Source organism: Giraffa tippelskirchi, chromosome 12 (assembly GCF_054371585.1).
Source record: "Giraffa tippelskirchi isolate mGirTip1 chromosome 12, T2T-mGirTip1v1.2.pri, whole genome shotgun sequence".
NCBI lineage: Eukaryota > Metazoa > Chordata > Mammalia > Artiodactyla > Giraffidae > Giraffa > Giraffa tippelskirchi.
The window spans coordinates 59223858-59241567 of record NC_137286.1 but is presented as its reverse complement, the minus strand read 5'-3'; the positions used below and the strand labels follow the sequence as shown (position 1 = coordinate 59241567).

At 38.3% G+C, this 17710-nt stretch overlaps 1 protein-coding gene across 28 annotated transcripts in view; it reads right to left on the bottom strand.

Moving 5' to 3' along the window:
* The window catches only part of MEF2A (myocyte enhancer factor 2A), a 167549-nt gene that overhangs the window by 124195 nt on the left and 25644 nt on the right, over positions 1-17710 (bottom strand). For 24 of the 28 annotated variants that reach the window (XM_081551310.1, XM_081551338.1, XM_081551332.1 and 21 more), the window contains exon 2: positions 7857-7942. The exons of the other annotated variants lie outside the window; for them this stretch is intronic. The gene's annotated coding sequence lies outside the window, so the exon portion shown is untranslated. The remainder of the gene's footprint in view (positions 1-7856; positions 7943-17710) is intronic. 28 annotated transcript variants of the gene reach the window in all.

The window sequence follows — 17710 nt, the reverse complement described above, 5'->3', positions numbered from 1 at the left end:
CAGAATACACATTCTTATTAAGCATACACAAAACATTCGTTTACAGACAACATTCTGCACTCTATAATAAACACAAGAAGTATGTATTGAACCACAACAGAATTAAATTAAAAACCTATTAGAGAAAAACATCTAGAAAATTAAGGAACTATTTGGAAATTATATAGGTCCAAGAAAAAAATCACAAAGGAGCTTAAGAATTCTTTGAACTCCATGTGAACAAACACATGTAAAGATACTCTGTATGATGCAGAGAAAAAAATTTAAATATTAAGTGCTCCTTTAGAAAATGGTAGTCTCAAATACTAGAAAGAGAGGATATCACTATAGAGCCTTCAAACATTAAGAGAATAAAGAAATATAATATGAAACTTCATGCCAATAAATTAGACAACTTACATAAAACAGAAAAATTCCTTAAAAGACACATAAACTAAAGCTATTCAAAAAAGAATTAATATATATCTAAATAGTCCAATATCAATTTACTCAATCAAATAAATTGAATTCACAGTTTAAAATCTTCCCACAAAGAAACTCCAAGGCCAGAGATCTACTTTGGTGAATTCTACCAAATACTGGGGCAGCAAATCACCCCAGTATAATTGCTGTGAGAACCTCATTGAACTGTATAAACTGTATAAAACCTCATGAAATGAAAACCTCATAAACTGTTCAATATGCTACTGGGGAAGAGCGGAGAACTACTAACAGCCCCAGAAAGAATGACACAGCTGGGAAAAGCGGAAACAATGCTCAGTAGTGGATGTCTGGTGATCAAAGTAAAATCCAATGCTGCAAAGAACATTATTGATAGGAACCTGGAATGTTAGGTCCATGAATCAAAGTAAATTGGAAGTGGTCAAGCAGGAGATGGTAAGAATAAACATCGATATCTTGGGAATCAGTGAACTAAAATGGATGGGAATGGGCGAATTTAATTCAGATGACCATTATCGTCTACTACTGTGGGCAAGAATCCCACAGAAGAAATGAAGTAGCCCTCATAATCAACAAGAGAGCCCAAAATGCAGTACATGGGTGCAACCTCAAAAATGAATGATCTCAGTTGTTTCCAAGGCAAGCCATTCAACATCATGGTAATTCAAGTCTTTAAAAAGGAGATGGGAATACCAAACCATCGTACCTCTCCTGAGAAACCTGTATGTGGGTCAGGAAGTAACAATGGAAAAACTGACTGGGTCGAGATTGAGAAAGTAGTACGACAGGGTTGTCTGCTGTCACCTTGTCTATTTAATCTATATGCTGAGCACATCATGAGAAATGTCAGGCTGAATGAGTTACAATCTGGAATCAAGAAAGGCAGGAGAAACACCAGCAACCTCATATATGCAGATGATACCACTCTAATGGCTGAAATCGGAGAGGAACTAAAGAGCTTCTTGATGAGGGTGAAGGAGGAGAGTGAAAGAGCCGGCTTAAAACTAGTATTAAAAAAACTAAGATCATGACATCCAGCCCCATTAATTCATGGCAAATAGAAGGGAAATAGGAGTAGTGACAAATTTCCTCTTCCTGGGCTCTAAATCACTGCAGATGGTAACTACAGCCACGAGATCAGAAGACGTCTGCTTCTTGGCAGGAAAGCTATGACAAACGTAGACAGTACGTTGAAGAGCAGAGACATAACTCTGCTGACAAAGGTGCATACAGTCAAGACTATGGTCTTCCCAGTGGTCACGTACGGTTGTGAGAGATGGACCGTAAAGAAGGCAGAGCAACAAAGAACTGATGCCTTCGAACTGTGGTGCTGGAGAAGACTCTTGAGAGTCCCTTGGACAGGCAAGGAGATCAAACCAGTCAATCTTGAGGGAGATCAACTCTGAGTACTTGTTGGAGGGACTAATGCTGAAGCTAGAAGTCCAGTATTTTGGTCATCTAATGCCAAGAGCTGACTCACTGGACAAGTCCCTGATGCTGGGAAAGGTTGAGGGCGGAAGGAGAAAAGGGCATCAGAGGATGAGATGGCTGGATGGCATCACCAAAGCAATGGACATGAACTTGGGCAAACTTGAGGAGATGGTGAGGGACAGGGAGGCCTGGCATGCTGCAGTCCATGGGGTCGCAAAGAGCTGGATATGAGTGGCAACTGAACACCACCACCAAACACTTAAAGTAACAACAACTGTATGAACACTTTTCGAGAAAAAAATCTTTCCAATTCACTCTATTATCCTGATATAAAAACCAGACAAAGACATTATTTTTTAAAAAACTACATACCAATCTTGAGAAAGAAAAACAGAGCTGGAAGGATCAATCTTTCTGTTTTTAGACTATACTACAAAGCTATAGTCATCAAGACAGTATGGTCCTGGCTCAAAAACAGAAATAAAGACCAACAGAACATGATAGAAAGCCCAGAGATAAACCCACACACCTATGGGCACCTTATCTTTGAAAAAGGAGGCAAGAATACACAATGGAGAAGACACCCTCTTCAATTAATGGTGCTGGAAAACTGCACAGCTACAAAAAATAAGAATGAAATTAGAACACTTCCTAATGTCATACACAAAAATAAACTCAAAATGGATTAAAGACCTAAATGTAAGGTCAGACACTATGAAACTCTTAAAGGAAAGCATAGGCAGAACACTCTTTTACATAAATTACAGCAAGATCCTCTTTGATCCAGTTCCTAGAGTAATGGAAATAAAAACAAAAATAAAAAAATAAGACCTAATTAAACTTAAAAGCTTTTGCACAGCAAATGAAACTATAAACAAGATGAAAAGACAACCCTCAGACTGGGAGAAAATAATCACAAATGAAGCAATGGATAAAGGATTAACCTCCAAAATACACAAGCAGCTCATGAAGCTCAATTTCAGAAAAAATAAACAACTCAATCAAAAAATGGGCCGAAAACCGAAAGTAGACATTTCTCCAAAGACATACATATGAGCAACAAACACATGAAAAGATGCTCAACATCACTCATCATTAGGGAAACGCAAATCAAAACTACAATAAAGTATCGCCTCACACTGGTCAGAATGGCCATCATCATAAAATGTACGAACAATAAATACTGGAGAGGATGTGGAGAAGAAGGAACCCTCTGGCACTGCTGGTGGGAATGTAAATTGATACAGCCACTGTGGAGAACAATATGGAGATTCTTTTAAAAGCTAGGAATAAATCTACCATATGACCCAGCAACCCCACTACTGGGCATACACCCTAAGAAAAACATAATTCAAAAAGACATAAGTACCCCAATGTTCACTGCAGCACTATTTACAATAACCAGGACATGGAAGCAACCTAGATGTCCATCAACAGATGAATGGATAAAGAAGTTGTGGTACACATATAGAACAGAATATTGCTCAGCCATAAAAAGGAACAAAACTGAGTCAGCTGTAATGAGGTGGATAAACCTACAGTCTGTCAGACAGAATGAATTACTGCATATACATGGAATCTAGAAAAATGGTACTGACGAACCTATCTGCAGGGCAGAAATAGAGATGCAGATAGAAACAGACTTGTGGACACAGTAGGGGAAGGAGAAGGTGGGACGATTGAGGGAGTAGCACTGACATATATACACTACCATGTGTAACAGTTAAACTAGTGGGAAGCTGCTGTGCAATGCAGGGAGCTCAGCTTGATGCTCTGTGACGACCCAGATGGGTGGGATGTGAGGAGTGGGAGAGGGGCTCAAGAGAGGCGATATAAAAAAAAAAAAAAAAAGAGAGGCGATATATGTATTCAGTTCTGTTCAGATGAGTTACTCAGTCGTGTCCGACTCTTTGTGACCCCACAGACTGCAGCACGCCAGGCCTCCCTGTCCATCACTAACTCCCGGAGTCTACCCAAACTCATGTCTATTGAGTCGGTGATGCCATCCAACCATCTCATCCTCTGTCATCCCCTGCTGCTCCTGTCCTCAATCTTTCCCAGCATCAGGGTCTTTTCATATGAGTCATTTCTTTGCATCAGGTGGCCCAAGTACTGGAGCTTCAGTTTCAACATCAGTCCTTTCAATGAACACTCAGAACTGATCTCCTTTAGGATGGACTGGTTGGATCTCCTTGCAGTCCAAGGGACTCCCAACAGTCTTCTCCTCCTTTGAACTGTGAACACCACAATTCAAAAGCATCAATTCTTCGGCACTCACCTTTCTTTATAGTCCAACTCTCACATCATACATACTACTGGCAAAATCATAGCCTTGACTAGACGGACCTTTGTTGGTAAAGTAATGTCTCTGCTTTTTAACATGCTGTCTAGGTTGGTCATAACTTTCCTGCCAAGGAGTAAGTATCTTTTAATTTCATGGCTGCAGTCACCATCTGCAGTGATTTTGGAGCCCCCCAAAATAAAGTCAGCCACTGTTTCCCCATCTATTTGCCATGAAGTGATGGGACTGGATGCCATGATCTTAGTTTTCTGAATGTTGAGCTTTAAGCCAGCTTTTTCACTCTTCTCTTTCACTTTCATCAAGAGGCTCTTTAGTTCTTACTCACTTTCTGCTGTAAGGGTGGTGTCATCTGCATATCTGAGGTTACTGAAATTTCTCCTGGCAATCCTGATTCCAGCTTGTGCTTCATCCAGCCTAGTGTTTCTCATGGTGTAGTCTGCATATAAGTTAATTAAGCAGGGTGACAATATACAGCCTTGACGTACTTCTTTTCCTATTTGGAACCAGTCTGTTGCTCCATGTCCAGTTCTAATTGTTGCTTCCTGACCTGCATAAAATTTCTCAAGAGGCAGGTCAGGTGGTCTGGTATCCCCACCTCTTTCAGAATTTTCCACAGTTTATTGTGATCCACACAGTCATATTTACAGCTGATTCATGCTGCTGTACAACAGAAACCAACACAACATTATAAAGCAAATACCCTCCAATTAAAAATTTTTTAGAAAACTAAAAACCAATGTATGTCATGAACATAGATGAAAACATCTCTCATTAACACAAATCTGAACTTATACAACAATTTATATACAACATATATACACTGTTGTACAACATACTCAATGGTAAAAGACCCAAGATCAGGAGTAAGGCAACAATGTCAGCTCATCACTTCTATTTAACATTGCACTGGGACTACTAGGCAGTGCAATAAAGCAACAAAAGAAACAAAAGGTACAAAAATTGAAAAGGTAGAAGTAAAATAGTCTATTTACAGAAAAGATGAGAGTCTGCCCAGAACATCTGAAAGAATCCACAAAACTGCCACCAGAACTAGTGAGTTTAGCAGAATCAAAAATTACAAGGTTTTATGCCAGAATCTATCATATTGCTATATACTAAAAACAAACAGTTGGAACTGATATTACATAACCATTTACAATAACATAAAAATAGTAAACAGAGACCAACAAAATACATGTAATATCTTTACAGTGAAAACTACAAAATACTGCTGAGAAACTAAAGACAACTGAAATGGGGAGAGATACCAAGTTCACGCATCAGAAGACTCAACATCCTTAAGAGGTTAACTGGCTCCCAATCAGCCTCCATGATAAAAGCATTCATAATCAAAATCTTGTTAAGGCTTCTCTGCAGAAAATGACAAGGTAATTCTAAAATACATAGAAATGGAAAGGACTTAGGCTAGAAAACAACCTTGAAACAAAAGAGCAAAGGTGGAGGGTTTACACTATATGTTTTATTTAACACTTACATAAAGCTGTGATAATCAGGACAGTAATGTCATAAGGATAGATACATAGATCAATAGACATAACAGGGTTCTGAAACAGGCCCACATATAATGTCAACTGATTTTCAACAAAGTTGCCAAGGTAATTCAGTAGGGAAAAATACAACCTTTTCAATAATGCTTCTTGAACAATTTGACTTTCATAGGCAAAGAAATAAATCTCATCTCTTACCTATTATCATACATAAAAATTAACTCAAATGAGATAAAAGACTTAAAATATAAGAGCCCAAAGCAGTTTCAAGACATTAAGAAAAAGAAAAAAGGTAGGGAAAATACTGCCCAATATCTGTGCCAATTCCTCCAATTTCTTCTTCAAATTAGGGCAGAATCATTAGGGAAAACAAATCTGAGGTTCTTCAGTGAACACTTGAAACTACTCAAAAGGAAAGAGCATTTCCCTCTAAGTACTCAGTAACTCCAAGCCAAGTAGTTCTTAATTCAATCACAACCCTCAGAACCATGCAAAGCCTGCTATAAAGAATAATCTTTAGAGCTGAGTAAAACAAGTTATCATAGAGGATTCCCTGAAGCAAATATAACAGCTAAAGTTATGCTCATAGCCACCACAGAGGTTCAGAGAAGATACAGAAATATAGCGAAATTATAGGGAAAATTCTCTGGAATGGAAGTGCCTAAATTCCTGCAGTGCTTTAATTCAAATCACTCAGTGTTGAGCAAACAAAATGTAACAAAATATATACATGAGAAATGTAAAAAAGATGAGAAAAGAAAAAAATCAAACATTGAAAGGTTTATAGAAAACTAAACAAGATTTATATTTTAAAATGTGAATTAAACTTCATTTTCCCCATTCTTCCTGTGTATATACAAGTCTTCAACTGAAGGACAGTTTTCAATAATACCTTTTCCTAACCTGAAGAATATCATAAAATCAGTTGTTCTGCAGTCAAAATTTAACAAGAAAAATATATGGCCATAGGAAACTGATATCAGAATAAAGTATTAAAAGAAAAAACTCATTTTGTAAGTTCATAAAAGTTCTTTCTACCACTGAAGGAAAAATTTAAACCTTACATTAAGTAGCAAAACTATTCTTAAAATGAAAAGAATAATAACAACAGAAAACATTTTAAGTACTTTTCACAAGATTTATTGACATAACCATCAGGCTTGATCAATTATATCAAATAGAATGTCAATGTGAACTTATTACGACACACCGAAAACCATCCCCTAATAATGTTCTGTGAAATTACATTATTTTAAAATATTCTAATATTACTATAACTCACTTCTCTTCCATTTTGAACAGAAAACAGAATTCAGGTGAAGTTTTTTGAGAACTACACATCTTACTAGCATATTGAAACAATTAACCTAGGCCAATGTAAGTTTTTAAATCAAAATAGTCTACTCCAGAACTCTGCAAATATGGGCCTATGAGTTAAGGCAAAAAACAAGTCACAAAAAAAGTTCACATGTTAAAAAGATTTCTTAAATTTGCTTAATTTTTTCCTTCAATATGGCTACACCTGTCCACTTTAGTCTTTCATTTGAAAATCCCTCTATTCTGCCAACTTATTGTCTCAATAAATATGGACTACAGATTTTCTTTATTTTCAAATATGTGTAATGGCACCCCATTCCAGTACTCTTGCCTGGAAAATCCCATGGATGGAGGAGCCTGGTAGGCTACAGTCCATGGGGTCGCTAAGAGTCGGACACGACTGAGCGACTTCACTTTCACTTTTCCCTTTCATGCACCGGAGAAGGAAATGGCAACCCACTCCAGTATTCTTGCCTGGAGAATCCCAGGGACGACGGAGCCTGGTGGGCTGCCGTCTATGGGGTCACACAGAGTCGGACACGACTGAAGCGACTAAGCAGCAGTAGCAGCAGCATGTGTAATTGACATGGAAGATGAAAGTGGAAAAGATGTAAAACTTTGGAATTATCTCAGCAGTGTCACTATTCAAGAAACTGTCACTATACAATATTACATATATTGTGTGTATGTGAATATCAGACTGGATTTTACAAATTTCCTTAATGAATTTACATTAATCCCCAACATAAACCCCAAAATGACTGTTATTCAAGCTTACAAGACAGTCGATTTTTTTCAAAAACATTCTCATTGTGTTATTTACTTCCTAACATAGAGAAATGAAAAAAATGTCTTACTAGAAATGATGTATCAGCAAAAAGTGCACTTAGATGTGATCCTTGCAGAAAACTCTTCTTTATTCCTTTTTCATAAAATCCAATTCCTTAATAAAGAAAAGAATATTAAGTGGGTTATTAATTATTCTTAACTCTAAAACAAAATTAAATATAATTTCATTACTACAAATTTTAACACTCAACACTACCCCTGGCAGATAGTTCTACAAATACTTACTGAACAGAAAAATAATTTTAAAAATCTTAGTTTTTAATTGGAGGATAACCGCTTTACAGTGTTGCTGGTTTCTGCCATACAACAATGTGAATCAGCCATAAGTATACATATGTGGCCTCCTCTGGAGCCTCCCTCCCCGCCCCATCCCACCTCTAAGATCATCACAGAGCACAGGCTGAGCTCTGTGTTATACAGTAACTTCCCACAAGCCATCTGTTTTACATACAGTAATGTATATGTTTCAATGCTACTTTCTCAATTCATCCCACTCTCTCCCCACTACTGTGTCCACAAGTCCATTCTCTACATATATACGTCTATTCCTGCCCAGCAAACAGATTCATCAGTACCATGAAAAATACATCTTTAAAAGTCAGTTGTTTTATTTGGCTAATAAAAACATAATGTTAGCCAACTGGACATTTCTAATGTCACTAATCCAATTTTTCAAGTATTTCTTAAATGTTCAGTAATATTCTACCCGTGCCAAGATCCACAAATTGGTGTCCCAGGTCCCATTTTCCTATCCTCCGTACCCCAAGATATACTTTATACTTACATGGTACACAGAGCCTACTGAATTTACATTTTCATAAAATAGTTGAAAATGTTCACTGTATTACGTTCTCATTTAGGAAAAAAACTGTCGAAGGGTCAGTGACTTATACTGCCATAAAATGTGTATGTATTCAATGCAATTGCATATACTTAATAGTTTTCAATTCTTTTAAAGGGAACAACAAAAATAAACATAAAATGCCAAAAATAAGTTATGAAACTGAATAATTATTATTCACATTAATATTATTATTATTATTCACATTAATAAAGGAACACTAGTGAATGCTAACCAATGGTGTAGTGCGTAAAGAATGATCCAGTCTTGTTACACTTTTGCTTGGAAATAGAAGCAAGACCAGTGTCTTCTGCATTGCAGGCAGCTTCTTTACCGACTGAGCTATGAGGGAAGCCCCAGTAGCAAGACACTTAGGTAGAAAGAGAAAGATGTAAGCCTCTCCTCACCCTGGTTGGCCAGCATCAATTATAATGTTAATCTATTCAATTGGTGCAAAAAGTAACTGCAATTTTGCATTGTCGAACTTTGCTGTTTGATATTGCAATACATTTTTAAATAAATGTGGGTAAGGTTATACATCATTTTAATATGCATTTCTCACTTTTTTTTTTTTTGCTGATGACTTATTACTTGCTGTGCTGTTGTTCAGTCGCTCAGTTGTGTCCAACTCTTTGCGACCCCATGGACTGCAATACACCAGGCCTCCCTGTACTCCACCATCTCCCTGAGCCTGCCCAAACTCATGTCCATTCAAGAAGCAATCATCTAATTTCATGGCTGCAGTCACGGTCCACAGTGATTCTGGAGCCCTAGAAAATAAAGTCTGTCACTGTTTCCACTGTTTCCCCACCTATTTGCCATGAAGTGATGGGACCGGATGCCATGATCTTAGTTTTCTGAATGTTGAATTGTAAGCCAGCTTTTTCACTCCCCTGTTTCACACTCATCAAGAGGCTCTTTAGTTCCTCTTCGCTTTCTGCCATAAGGGTGGTGTCATCTGCATATCTGAGGTTATTGGTATTTCTCCTGACAATCTTGATTCCAGCTTGCACATCATCCAATCCAGCATTTCTCATGACGTACTCTGCATATAAGTTAAATAACCAGGGTGACAATATGCAGCCTTGACATACTCCTTTCCCAATTTGGAACCAATCCGTTGTTCTGTGTCTGGTTCTAACTGTTGCCTCTTGACCTGCATATAGGTTTTCACAGGAGGCAGGTAAGGTGGTCTGGTATTCCCATCTCTTTAAGAATTTTCCACAGTTTGTTGTGATCCACAGTGTCACAGGCTTTAGCGTAGTCAATGTAGCAGAAGTAGATGTTTATGTCAACGAAGCAGATGTTTATGTCAATGTTTATTTATGTCAAAGAAGTAGATGGTAAGTCAATGAATCAGAACTAGAAGATTCACTGAGCATGGCCCTGCCCACCAGAGCAAGACTCAGTTTTACCCACAGCCAGTTCCTCCCATCAGGAAGCTTCCACAAGCCTCTTATCCTCATCCATCAGAGAGCAGACAGAATGGAAACCACAACCCCTGAAAACTAACCAAACTGATCACATGCATCACAGCCTTGTTTAACTCAATGAAACTATGAGCCATACTGTGTATGCCCACTCAATACAGACGGGTCATGGTGGAGAGTTCTGACAAAACACCCACTGGAGAAGGAAATGGCAAACCACTTCAGCATTCTTGCCTTGAGAACCCCATGAACAGTATGAAAAGGCAAAAGATATGACTTGCTGTGTATTTTATATTTATTCTAGACTAGGGAAATGATGTTAGACCAAAATCAAATTCAACTGATTTTTTTTATTCGAGTTCAAAATGGGTCATAAAGCAGCAGAGACAACTTGCAACATAACAACACTTTTGGCCCAGGAACTGCTAATGAACGTACAGTGCAGGGGTGGTTCAAGAAGTTTTGCTAAAGAGATAAGGGCCTTGAAGATGAGAAGCGCAGTGGCCGCCATCGGAAGTTGACAATGACCAACTTAGAGGATCATCAAAGCTGATCCTCTTACAACTAAAGGAGAAGTTGCCGAAGAATTCAGCATTGACCATTCAGCATTTGAAGCAAACTGGAAAGGTGAAAAAGCTCGGTCAGTGGGTGCCTCATGAGCTGACCAAAAATCAAAAAAGAACATTGTTTTAAAGTGTCATCTTTTCTTATTCTACACAACAACCATGAGCCATTTCTAGATTGGATGGTGACATGCAACGAAAGGTGGACTTTATACAACAACCAGAAACAACTAGCTCAGTGGATGGACCAAGAAGAAGCTCCAAAGCACTTTCTAAAGCCAGACTTGCACCCCAAAAAGGTCATGTCACTGTTTGGTGGTTTGCTGCCCATCTGATCCACTACAGCTTTCCGAATCCTGGTGAAACCATTACATGTGAGAAGTATGCTCAACAAATCAATGAGATGCAAAGAAAATTGCGAAGGCTGCAGCCAGCACTGGTCAAAAGAATGGGCCCAATTCTTCTCCATGACAACACCCAACTGCTCGTCACACAATCCATGCTTCAAAAGTTGAACAAATCACATTACAAAGTTTTGCCTCATCTGCCACATTCATTTGACCACTTGCTGACCAGCTACCACTTTTTCAAACATCTCAACAACTTTTTGGAGGGAAAATGCTTCGACAACCAGCAGGATGCAGAAAGAGTCCCAACAGTTTCCAAGGGTTTGTCCGAAGCATGGATTTTTATGCTGTTTCAGAATAAACAAACTTATTTCTCATTGGCAAAAATGTGTTGATTATAGTGGTTCTTATCTCGATTAATAAAGATGTGTTTGAGCTTAGTTATAATTATTTAAAATTCAAGGTCTGAACCGCCAATTACTTTTGTACCAATCTAATAACAATTTAGAATTGCATGACTCAGTAATTATGACAATTCCCAAGTAAATCTGCTTCATCAAATGAAAATGGCAATTTCTCCACACAAACACCAACATTTTGAATCTTATTCAGTAATAGTAATTATTGTGATACCGCAGTTTTGTTTCTAACTGAAATGAACACCCTTTTTAGAGGCAGAGGGAAAGCCACAATATGCCAAATATTCATTTTATATGAACAAATTAAGTACTAAAAACTTGAACTTTAAAACACACACACACACACACAACTAAGCCTTTTGTTTTTTGTGAGGTTAAAAGGAGCTATAGACCTGATTTCTGCTTTCAATCTAATTGTACTGCAGTGTAGACTCAGAAAAAGCTCCTCAAATACAGTTACAGTACTAACTTCTAAAATCTAGTAATTCAAAATGAAACTATTTTTCATGTGCTCTGAGCCTAAATAAAACTAATTATTTTAAATGTATTTTGACACTAGCTTTGTGTCAGTGTCACAGAAGGAATTAGTTTAGCAATCTGACCCTTGGTAAATAACTCATTAAATACAAATCTGATGATTACACACATGGTACATATTCTTGTATCAAAAATATTAATTCCTCAATTCTATAAGTTAACTGTTAATGGCAAGTTATTTTATATACAGTTCTAAAATAGTTGCTAAAAGGCAATATTCTAAAAACCAAGTTCTTATAGTTTATGACAATCTATAATGAAATACACTCTCACCCTCAAAAAATAAAACCAAAACTAAAATGTTAGTGGTTCAGCCAGTTATCATTAAGTTTCACATACTGAATATACAAAATCCCATTACTCTATCCAGGCATCAGCTAGACAGCTGGTACCTCTAATAGCCATCTTTCCCAAAAGTGGTCCCAACCAATTTCCTAGCTCCCTCTACTTCTATTTCCTTCTCCCTCAACAGTTAACATTGTTGTTAACTTTGACTACAAGCTATCATAGTCCAGGGTAACTACGGCTTCTTAACTTTCATTCAAGTTTTGACCTCTGACTAGAAACAGCTTTCCCCCTTGTCTCTTATCTAGACCAAATGTCCAGTTCAATGACATCTTCTGTGAAGGCATCCTCAGGTATCCTTTACCATTACCATCACTTCAGTTCAGTTCAGTTCAGTTCAGTCGCTCAGTCGTGTCCGACTCTTTGCGACCCCATGAATTGCAGAACGCCAGGCCTCTCTGTCCATCACCAACTCCCGGAGTCCACCCAAACCCATGTCCATCGAGTTGGTGATGCCATCCAACCATCTCATCCTCTGTCGTCCCCTTCTCCTCCCGCCCCCAATCCTACCCAGCATTAGGGTCTTTTCCAATGAGTCAACCCTTCGCATGAGGTGGCCAAAGTATTGGAGTTTCAGCTTCAACATCAGACCTTCCAATGAACACCCAGGATTGATCTCTTTTAGGATGGACTGACTGGATCTCCTTGCAGTCCAAGGGACTCTCAAGAGCCTTCTCCAACACCACAGTTTAAAAGCATCAATTGTGCGGTGCTCAGCTTTCTTCACCATCCAACTGTCACATCCATACATGACCACTGGAAAAACCATAGCCTTGACTAGACGGACTTTTGTTGGCAAAGTAATGTCTCTGCTTTTAAATATGCTATCTAGGTTGGCCATAACCTTCCTTCCAAGGAGTAAGCATCTTTTAATTTCATGGCTGCAATCACCATCAGCACTGATTTTGGAGCCCCCAAAAATAAAGTCTGACACTGTTTCCACTGTTTCCCCATCTATTTCCCATGAAGTGATGGGACCAGATGCCATGATCTTAGTTTTCTGAACGTTGAGCTTTAAGCCAACTTTTTCACCATCCTCTTTCACTTTCATCAAGAGACTCTTTAGTTCTTCTTCACTTTCTGCCATAAGGGTGGTGTCATCTGTGTATCTGAGGTTATTGGTATTTCCCCTGGCAATCTTGATTCCAGCTTGTGTTTCTTCCAGCCCAGCGTTTCTCATGATGTACTCTGCATATAAGTTAAATAAGCAGGGTGACAATATACAGCCTTGACGTACTCCTTTTCCTATTTGGAACCAGTCTGTTGTTCCATGTCCAGTTCTAACTGTTACTTCCTGACCTGCATACAGGTTTCTCAAGAGACAGGTGAGATGGTCTGGTATTCCCATCTCTTGCAGAATTTTCCACAGTTTATTGTGATCCACACAGTCAAAGGCTTTGGCATAGTCAATAAAGCAGAAATAGATGTTTTTCTGGAACTCTTGTGCTTTTTCGATGATCCAGTGGATATTGGCAATTTGATCTCTGGTTCCTCTGCCTTTTCCAAAACCAGCTTCAACATCTGGAAGTTCACGGTTCATGTATTGCTGAAGCCTGGCTTGGAGAATTTTGAGCATTACTTTACTAGCATGTGAGATGAGTGCAATTGTGTGGTAGTTTGAGCATTCTTTGGCATTGCCTTTCTTTGGGATTGGAATGAAAACTGACCTTAAGGGGGCAAACTAAGTACAGTTTTATAGGTATGAGTCTATTTTACTATATCTTATTTAACAGAAGGAACTTTTTGTACTTCATTCATTTCTGTATCCCCAATATCTAGTCAATATCCGGCACATAATTCAGCATGCATTCAGAAAACATTTACTAAGCATCCAATATATTCCTGACACTTTTCTAAGTGCTAGGATTAAATTTCTATATCTATTCCTGACTTAAGGGAACTTACATTCTAGTGGAAGTGACTTGCAACACACAGTGAATAAAGGATATATAATATACACAGCAGGTTAGTGTTAAGTCCTTAATGAGAAAAAAAAAAAAGCAGAAAAGAAGTACTATCATAGGGAGGAGATTAAAATTTGAGAAAAGGTATCCAGGAAAGGCCTAACATAACAATGATACTATTTATAAATACAACAGCAGCAATAACACTTGAGTATTTACCATATACTAATCAGTATCCTAACTGCTTTACACATATAGAGTGATGTAAAGCTAACCACAACCTCACTATTAGCCTCAGGAGGAAACAAATACTAAGAAGCAACTACCCAAAGTCATACAGCCTAATCAATAAAGTGGTAAAGCCAGGATTAGAACCCAGGAATGCTTTTAACAACTATGTATAACCACAGTTCAGTTAATGCTTGTGCTGAATAAATTTAGTAAATGAAATAAATGAATGTATAATACAGCAATAGACTCAAAAGACAGCAAAGTATATCAGTCTCAGAGGGCTAATACATTTGAGCAGCTTCAGACATACAATGCATATATCAATACCGATACATGAAGATATCCTGACAAATAACAGGTCAGTGCTTGATACGAACAAAAAATGATAAGCATTGATCATTTCTCTACAACCTTAAAAATAATTTTAAGTTTCTATATTACAATTACCATAACTAAAAATTACACAAACAGTAGCACAAAAATCACATGGAGATCTTAAAAAAAAAAAAAAAAACTTTTAAAGAAGGTACCCTAAAATAATTAAGTCCTTTGAAGGCATTATCATTTCAATGATAATTAAATGTTGAAATTCATATTTTATACTGTAGCGCAAGTTACTGTCATCTTCCAGGTTTCTGTATGAACAAAAAGCGTTAAACAAAACGACCAAGGTTCAAAACTCCTTTCCTTCAAATGTCCCAAATATGCTTTATCAAGCAAACAGACAAAACCCAGTACAATTGTTGTTACTGAAGACCTGAATGACCTAAATTAAGTGATCTGTTCCATAACTCCTATCTCTTGCCATATTAGCTTGTTATTTAAGTGTCTATCAGTGAATGTAAATAAGCTAGAAAGCAGAGTGAAACCAAAGTGCTGCTAACACTACATTGGCACTTCTAGTTTCAAATCTTGAGGGCCTAAGAAGTAGCTCCTCAAATCTTGATTAAAATTATTGATACAATTATGAAAAAATTACTGTCTTTATGTTTGGAAATTATCAAAATTTCTGCCTTGAGCATAACATACTGTCAAAGAAAAGAGTTGTCTATGTAAAAAGTTTGAAAAGTCAATCCAGATTAAGACAAAAATAAAACAGGCAAAAAAACCCCAAAACATAAAGTAACTGTCTATAAACACAATACAAGGTGTGTATTTGCTGAGATATGAATTTCAAATACATTTCAAATTTCAAAAGTTACCAGAGATCACATAAGATGTGGAGATGTTCAAGTTCCAACCAGAAGGGAGAAGGGTCTCACTGAAACCTGGGGCAACCAGGAGAAACCAAAGCAGAAGGGGTGCTGACCTGCCACTTTTCCATAAGAAAGGGAACACACCGCCAAAACATATTAAAACCTATTCAGAAGAGACCAACAAAATCCACACAACAGCGTGATGAATGTCTAAGAGTCAACCAAAACTTACTAAACATAAGAAAATGGAAAAATGCGTAACGTATGAAGGGGAAAAAGTTTGACAAAAGAAAACAGACCCAGAAACAAGAAAAAGATGATATTCTCCAAGATATAAACTTTAAAATGCTGCAAGTATATTAAAGGATTTAATGCAAAATAGAAAGAAAAAAGATAATTACTTTGAAAAGCATCAAATGAATCTCTAAAGATGAAAAGTATAGTATCTCAAATAAAAAAACTGAATATACTTGGCAACAGATTCAACAGTGCTGGGAAAAAAGATCCCTAAATTGAAGATGTGAAAACAGAAAGCAAAAAAAGAAGAACAGAGCATCAAGTACCTGCGAGAATATCAAGGGCAGTCTAAAAGTGGTGTAATTGTAGTCCCAGAAAAAAAGGGAGACCAAAAAAAATGAAGAAATAAAGGCAAAAGAATTTCCAAATTTGAGAAAAACTGAACCTATATATTCAAGAAACTCACTGAACAAAAACAAGCACAAAGAAACCATCAGTTTAGTTCAGTCGCTCAGTCATGTCCAACTCTGCAACCTCATGAACTGCAGCACGAAGTCCACCCAAACCCATGTCCATCGAGTCAGTGATACCATCCACCCATCTCATCCTCTGTCGCCCCCTTCTCCTCCTGCCCTCAATCTTTCCCAGCATTAGGGTCTTTTCAAATGAGTCAGCTCTTCGCATCAGGTGGCCAAAGTATTGGAGTTTCAGTTTCAGCATCAGTCCTTCCAATGAATATTCAGGACTGATTTCTTTTAGGATGGACTGGTTGGATCTCCTTGCAGTCCAAGGGACTCTCAACAGTCTTCTCCAACACCACTGCGGAAGTGTGGCGGCTGCTGAGAGGAGCTACCCCACGTCCCAGGTCAGTGGTGGCGGCCGAAGGGAGCTACCCCACATCCCAGGTCAGTGGTGGCAGCCGAGGGGAGCTACCCCACGTCCAAGGTCAGTGGCGGCGGCCAAGAGGAGCTACCCCACATCCAAGGTAAGAAGCAGCGGCTGCACTTCGCTGGAGCAGCCACGAACAGATACCCCACGTCCAAGGTAAGAGAAACCCAAGTAAGACGGTAGGCAGTGAGAGAGGGCATCAGAGGGCAGACAGACTGAAACTACAGTCACGGACAACTAGCCAATCTGATCACATGGACCACAGCCTTGTCTAACTCAATGAAACTAAGCCATGCCTTATGGGGCCACCCAAGATGGACGGGGCATGGTGGAGAGGTCTGACACTATGTGGTCCACTAGAGAAGGGAATGGCAAACCACTTCAGAATTCTTGCCTTGAGAACCCCATGAACAGTATGAAAAGGCAAAATGATAGGACACTGAAAGATGAACTCCCCAGGTCAGTAGGTGCCCAATATGGTACTGTAGATCAGTGGAGAAATAACTTCAGAAAGAATGAAGGGATGGAGCCAAAGCAAAAACAATACTCAGTTGTGCATGTGACTGGTGATAGAAGCAAAGTCCAATACTGTAAAGAGCAATATTGCACAGGAACCTGGAATGTTGGGTCCATGAATCAAGGCAAATTCGAAGTGGTCAAACAGGAGATGGCAACAGTGAACATCTACATTCTAGGAATCAGAGAACTAAGATGGACTGGAATGGGTGAATTTAACTCAGATGACTGTTATATCTACTACTGTGGGCAGGAATTCCTTAGAAGAAATGGAGTAGCCATCATAGTCGACAAAAGAGTCCAAAATGCAGTACTTGGATGCAATCTCAAAAACGAGAGAATCATCTCTGTTTGTTTCCAAGGCAAACCATTCAATATCACGGTAATCCAAGTCTATGCCCCAACCAG